Source organism: Austrofundulus limnaeus, unplaced genomic scaffold (genome assembly GCF_001266775.1).
Source record: "Austrofundulus limnaeus strain Quisiro unplaced genomic scaffold, Austrofundulus_limnaeus-1.0 Scaffold95, whole genome shotgun sequence".
NCBI lineage: Eukaryota > Metazoa > Chordata > Actinopteri > Cyprinodontiformes > Rivulidae > Austrofundulus > Austrofundulus limnaeus.
The window spans coordinates 469774-477333 of NW_013952497.1; positions in this window are offsets into that span (position 1 = coordinate 469774).

Consider the following 7560-nt stretch of genomic DNA (forward strand, 5'->3'; position numbering starts at 1 on the left):
CCACAATTCTGTCCCGGTTAAAGGCTCCAAAGTTTTTATCAGTTTGATTCCACCGTGCAAAATGCCTGTTTTAGCTCCATCCACGTGTTTTTGGTCGTTTGACTATCTTTATAAATTGCCGCTTCCTGCCACAACAGTCGGCTCATGAAGCAAGTCACTTTTTTGTTTGTTTGTTTGTTTGTTTGTTTGTTTGTTTGTTTGTTTGTTTGTTTGTTTGTTTGTTTTGTTTGTTTGTTTGTTTTGTTTGAAGTGAGCACTTAAAACAAAATACAGCTTCTGAGTGCTTTCAGCACAAACTCTCCCATGAACTTCTGACAAATCACACAATAAGTTCTTATGTGGAGAGGGTAAAAAGTTCGACTCGTGTGTTGTGTCGAGAAGCTGCCGAAATGTCAGCAATGCGAACAGAATGACGCAGTTTTCGTCATGAAACTGCGACAATCCGAACCCATTTCAGTAGTTCGGAGGGAGTATGCAGGAGCCTTTAGTGTGAAACTTGTACCTCCGACATGTCAGACAGTTACAAAATACGACCATCCAACYTCATGCATCCTCACAATGTGGCATGTCCATCCAGTGCTGGTAACAAGGACAGAGCTAAATTTATTTTTGCAAGAGGTGGCACAGGGGGTGGCCAAGTTGTTTTTTTTAAGGGTGGTACAAATAAAGAAAAGTGAGATGTCTGCCACAGCTAATTCCAAATAGCTGTAAATCAGATGTTTTAAGAAATATTCAGCTAAAGTTTTGTGTGATCGTAGCTAAGAATGATAAAAAAAAACATGCTGAATGCTAGCCGCAACTTACTGTGCCGCCATTTTTAAACATACTCAGTGGAAAATGTATAAAGTGCAATAGCATCAGAGAACAATCTTTAACAAAATGTAAATGTAAATACAAAACCCAAAGATCCTCACCCACTTTTCAGTTATTTGATGGTGACACCTGGGGTGGCCTATTAGATGCCAGAGGTGGCAATTGTCACCATGTCCACCTCTCTGGCTCCACCCCTGGCTGGTAAGGCTTGTGTCCCTGGTGACATTCACTCACTGTTTTTGACTGATTGTTGGATGCTCTGGCAACTACCTGATAACRCTGATGCTCCACTCATGATGCCACCACTCACATCCTCTGATGACCATCCAAAATGTGCCAGCTCCTTGCAAACTGAATAATGAACTTACTGGTCACTGATCTGCCTGTGTACCAAATTATGACCAAATTGCATAATTTTTGTTGTTGATCACATGTAGCTCAGCAGAGAAATTTACATAAATAATAACAAAGATGGTAAAGTCTGTGGTTTGGACTGAAAAGGAAGAGTGACTTTGTTAGACTTCCACTGTGAATGTGTTTATGTATGTACAGTATGTGTGTTGATACCAGAGAGTCCTGACAGTTGTCTGAGGCTGCAGTCACGCCATGCTTCAGCCGTTAAACCACCACACACTCACGCATCTTTTTTTCAGGTTTAGTTCCCCTGTCTGCCCTTTAGCTCAACTTTCTCTTTCAGTTCTTTTTTCTATACTGCATCTCTTATTTTGTTGTTTTGTTTTGACTGAAAACTACATAAATGTAATTAAACCCACTTAACTCAAATTGACTGTACTTAATTTGTTTTTTAAGTGCTTGTTAATAAATCCTTTGTGCAACAAAAAAAAAAGAAAACATTTTCTAAGACATGCTAATAAGATCACTTTTAAATAACAAGTTTACAAAGAACTACTAGACCAAGACCCAAAGACCTCCTCACGGCTAAAGTCTGCCTCAGGTTCAGATGACATAAACCCTTTCAGGAGCAAAGTGGCTCCCATCAGACCAGTTGGGCTTTTGTTGTTGTTCTCCTCCGGCTGCTCCAGCTGGGAACCACCTCTGTGACAACACAGTTTGGCTCTAATTGGTTTAAAGCCTCACAGACTCGTGCTTCTATTCTATGAACTTTTTCCTCCATTATCTGCTCTGGTCATCTCTCCTAAAAGGGATGCAATTTATTTGATGCCGTCCCCGCTGGCAGCTCATTTTTTATACATGTGGCCACCAGACACATTTCACTTCCAGCAGGAGAGGAATGAGCTCAGTTTAGTTGGAGACTGAACTTTGAAAGGAGCAATTCAGGGTTTTTTTTTTTCATCTCTTATAATTTTTTCCTTATTTTTATTTCCTCGACTTCTCTTGTTGTTTTAGTATTCTCAAAGGTGCTGTTCTCAGTGAGGCAAAGGGTCACGGAGTAGTTTGGATTCAAAACCAGACCGGTGACAATCAGCTGAATTTCATCACAGTAATTAAGTTTACAAGAATAGCTTTCATGTTGAATTTCAATTTTTAAATGTGTTTACCGGGTTTTCCTCATAGACGGGTCAGAGAAAGCGCAACATTTCCTCTCTTCCTGGCTCTAGCTGTAAAAACTGTACTCGCTTGGTAAAAATGTCTGTTTGGTGTTTGGTTTAGGAACTGTAGTAGATGACTTAYTTGCAGCACATTTTGCTGACAACAGCTGCTGCATAACAAAGAAAGCTGCGGAACAAAGCAAAACCCTAAAGCTGCAGAAAAGAGTAAAACCCAAACAGAGAACTGATGCCGGGAGGGCAAAGTTAGGACTGAACTGCACATCAGCTCATTTCTGTTTTAAGGATACCTCGAGAAACGGGAACTTGYGAGACTTAATTTGCAAAACATTTGCAAACTAAGTGGAATTATTCATGGGTGTGGAGGGATAAAAGAGGCTTCGTAAAAATTGATTTAGCTGTTTTAATTTGACTGGTTTTTGTTAGCTGCATGTTGAAAAGGCAGCATAATTACAACATCGATTTTGCAACATCAGTTCTTTTTGAGTGTCTCTCGTTTGTTTCATCAGAGGTTCTTTTTCGTTTCTTTTTTTTACGTTTTCAGTTTCAGTTTTGACACAGTCACACAAACAACATCATCTGCAAAGGCCATTAAATCAGGTTATTGCCTCCTCTTCTCATCATTTGCTCATTAACTCATGCCCCCTCCCCCCTCCGCACAGTTTCTCCTCTCCTTCATGCTGCTGAACCCACCYACCTCGATCCTGTCTTTAACTGCTGCCTGTCCAGATAGGTTCATCCAGTTCAAGGTGCCCTGATGCCAATTTCACAGTTGACATGCTCTTTTATGTCAGTCATGGACCTTCAGCTCAGCCCCACTCTCTTGTATTTCTGTTCTTTCTCATCTCTTTTAAAAGGGAYGTTGTATTTTTTACCGTGCCATGGCAAAATTTAAAGCAGCTCTATTACAAACTCATCAAATGACTCTTTTCTTTCCTTTGTTTTGTATTTCTTTCTYGTTTTTTCTCCCTCTTTATTTCACTCTTCAGTTATGCCTCTAATGAGCTCTCCCAGTTCTTATCTAGCTCAAACCCGAGCTTTAATCTTTTTTTTTCCCTTGGAAAAAGATGTATCGATCAGTAAATGTTTGTGCATGTTGGTCTGAGATAACAGGCTTTTTGATCGTGACCTTGCGATATTGCTCTGTTGCTAAGCTACAGATTTAAAGTTGGAGCATTTTCCTCAACTGGTGAAGACCATCAGTGACCTTTCGCTCATCTTTTTTTTTAGGTTATTACTTTTTTTGCCACACAATAAAATGATTGTTCTTTCTAAGTTATTAGTCATTTTAAGACAAGACTGTTTTACATCACTCACCAGAAAAGCTATAACTTTTGTTGCAGGTTTTTTTTTTCAGCTTCCTCTGCAAGCTTCACCACACCAAGTCAACCTGCTTGTAAGACTTGGCAGTCCAGTATCTGTCATTATTCACAACTCATCTTGAAAGTGTTTCAACCAACACCAGTTTTCACCTCAGTTAAACCTGAAACCTATAGGTAAAAATACTACAAAGCATGATAAACTATAWAWACTGTATATATGTTAAATAAAAATCCCAGTTTTTAGAATAAACACCCAAGCAGCCACAGGTGGTGCCCCATTCAGACTAAATTGTTCTCCTCCCTCATTTTTTCAGTCCTTCAGTTTGATTTTTCTTTTTGCCCCCGCCCACTCTGTCTGTGTTGTGTGTCTCTTTCAGCTGCTGCCCCTTCATGCCCCTCCCCCTTCTGTCTGTGGCTTTTGTTGCATCTGAAAAAAATGTCCCTCTGTCTGGAGGAGGAGACGCCTGGCCTTTAACCTCCTGCTAAATCTGAGGTTACACAACACACACAGTCAAAAATCTGTGTGTGGAGCTAATGTGTGTGTGTGTGTGTGTGTTTCCAGTGGAATGTGGTTTGCAGTGTTATATTAAAAGCAGGGACTCTGAGAGTTTGCGTGTGACTTCCTTCTAATGGTCCTGGAATTCAATTTTCACTACTGGCCCCCTAATGACGGCCATGTCTCTGCTGTTAAACTGACACTCACACACTCACACGCAGACACACACACACACTAACAAAGGCTGGCATATGAACTTGCAGGAGCGAGGCTTAAACTCAAAGTCTTTCATAATGAAGCTGGCCTTAAATGTGTGCTTGTTTTGTCTCAGAGTAACRAGGTACAGAAGTGTAATAAAAACTAAATATCAGTACATAAAACACACATTAATGGGATTTTTTTAGACTATTAATTAATTACCTTTAATTATTGAAATTATTATGATATTTTAATGTTTTCCACCAGACAGGACTTTTCTTGTCGTAACATTGTGGATCAGATGCAGACGTGTTCRTTCATCCCTGACAGAGAGGCATAAGTGTCAATATTTCCACTCAGTAAGCTACTGTAYRTATTTAACAGTCAAAAGTACACACAATGCTTACCAAAGCAATAAATACATGGATTTTATGACTAATTCCATTCTGGATTGAATTCAGAAAGCACAGTTTTTCAAGCGATGAGTCAACACCTGAACATTGGCTCAAAGGTCAGTTGTCATTGGTTGGAATAGCTGCCTTTCATATTTTAGACCCGGCAATTCAAGAATTTTGTAAAATAAAGCAAATCACTTTTCTTTATTTTATTTTCACTGAACTGTCATGTCATTTGTTGACTAACAACATAACTAATGTGTGTTTGTCATCATTGTGTTTTTGAATCATGCGTTTAAATGTTTTTATTYTTTGTCTGAGTTTTCATTGGATTTCATACATCTGGCAGTTCAGGTTAGCTAAATTAAAGGATTATGACTTTGGTTCCCAAAGCTGTGGTCCAGACCCACAGTGGGATCCCGAAACATCAAAGTGGGGTCCTGGAAATATTTTCTGAATTACCGGTAACTGCATTTAAAAATTACTATTAACAGCTCAGCTATTTGTTTGCCTTAGTTGTAAGAAAAGTGTAGTTACTATATTTAACATGAATAAAAATAGTATAATAAATATTGTTACTATGCCTTTGTTTATTTGACCTGGTAATGTTTTTCAACCAAAAATAGTTGGGGGCACAGGTCTCTGCTGTGAGTAAAAAGCTGAAAAGTTTGGGAACCACTAATTTATGATGCACAAATGTAGACACAATATAGAACATAAAGTAATTAACCTGCAGAGAAACTCATGATGAAATCCCATTTTCTACCCAAACCCCTACCCCTTCCTCCACGCCATTAATTCAAAGTCACTACAAGCAAAATGTCAGTATGTTCATTTAAGTGTTTAAAACTATCTACATTTATCAAACTCAGCTGACCTCCATCCAGCTCGCCAAAGAACCCCCCCCCCCCCATCAAAAAAAGGGTGTATCAATTATATATGGGAATTCCCTGTTGGAAAGTGGGAGAGTTCAGAATTCAAGCTGCCAGCTACTCACCACAACTCAGCATTGAGTAAAACTCTCTTACTTTTACTTTTATTAGTATCTCTGTATTATTTAGTTCACATTTAGTCAGTTGTACTTGTAGTACTTTTCAGTGTTTATAAGATGATGTGTTAAAACTCTGTTTCTATGCAGGAAATACCACGTAGAGCTCCGTTGTTGTTTATTAGTGGTGCTCAGTCGTAGTAATGAGGCGAGGAACCTGACGTTTTCTGTTTAGTCAAAGTTAAACACAAAACATCATATTGCTCATGATTTTGACACCCCTGATCTTGTCCACTATAACCTAACATGCTGGTATTTAGACTGTCCAAAAGCAGAGTTCTTGGAGAAAACCCATGGATGCACCAGAAAAACAAGCAAACTTTTCTTTAAAATGAGCCCCAGCTGGGTGTTAAACCTGCAACTTTCTGGCAGCGAGGCAGATCACTAACCAACTGTTTCACTGTAATGATCACCTATCCAACATGGACGCCTTTTAGGATGCAAATCACAGCAGTTACACTTCTTTTGTTGTTTTGAAATCATGCACATGCCATATGYTGGAGCACAGCATTAAGATTAGTGAGGTAATAACTGCATTAAGAGTCCACACAGACTGTCAGCAGACATCTGTCTTTATCTTCCATATCTAACCAACTGTACTGTTTAAGTTTTTTTTATTTAATCATGGAGGAGATGAGAACAACACATTTCTGTTATCACTCAACAGATGGTTGTAATGATGTAAACCATTCAAAYGGTGCATGTTTGTAATCAAATGAGCCAGTGAGCTGTGTTTATAACCTTGCTCCATAATGGTTGGAAATGGATGTGAAATCATGAGGAAGCCATGAATGAGCTTTGAAAAAAAATGCTTTTTATCTAATTTTTTTGTTTTGACTGTAAAGTAAGCAGCTTCCATTTAGTATCTCTTTTTATATGTAATTTTTTTTCTAATTACACTTGACTTAATCACAGAGTTTTATTTGTCACTTGTGAATGATTTAATGCAGCCCACATTCCTGCCGGACAGCTTTCTGTTCTGTGATTTTAAAAAGGAACACGTTGTTTATTTGTTGATTTTTGCATGTGTAGATGTGAATCTTTTGCTCTCCCATGTGTGCTGAACATTTTTGTCATACATGAGTCTGAACAGAGTGTGCTTTACGGCATATTAATATGGCGCCGATGTGACTCTGTCAGGGTGACTCGCCTGTCAGGTCTCTCTGACCGAGTCTCTTTGACTGTGTCGGGTTTTTTAGTGTCACTCAGCCGCTCAGAACAGTCACCTTTTCTTCACACGCTCGTCATGGMAAAAATTGATTTTCAGAGTGAAGGTGCAGGCTTCATTCACTTTTCCTCTTCTGATTCTTAAGTCTTTATATGATTTTTGTTACGCAGTGGAACCTCACTTACTTTCACCTCAACATCTTCTGCAAAACTTGAAAAATGCTTTGAGAAATTTTTTGACGTATCTTTTAAACAAGATTAAGATGTAAGAATTGAAAATCTGTCCTTCGCAGAAGCTTTTCCTCATAGGAATCATCATATCTTGGATCATGGCTCTTATAATGAGGAGAGGCTCGACCAGTGCTATAAAGAAGAAAGTGTCTGAAGTTGAAGATGGCATAGGCTGTGTCCAAAACGGCAGGTCGGGTCCTCCGAAGGCCGAATTCGTCGGCTGCCTACGTCACAGCGCCGCGACGAAGGCCGTCCAAAACCGAAGACTCCTCCGATGCAGCCGACAAATCAACCTATTCTCACTCCCATGTCGTCACATATTGACGCTTTTCCAAGGTTCCCTCTACGTCCGATTTTGACG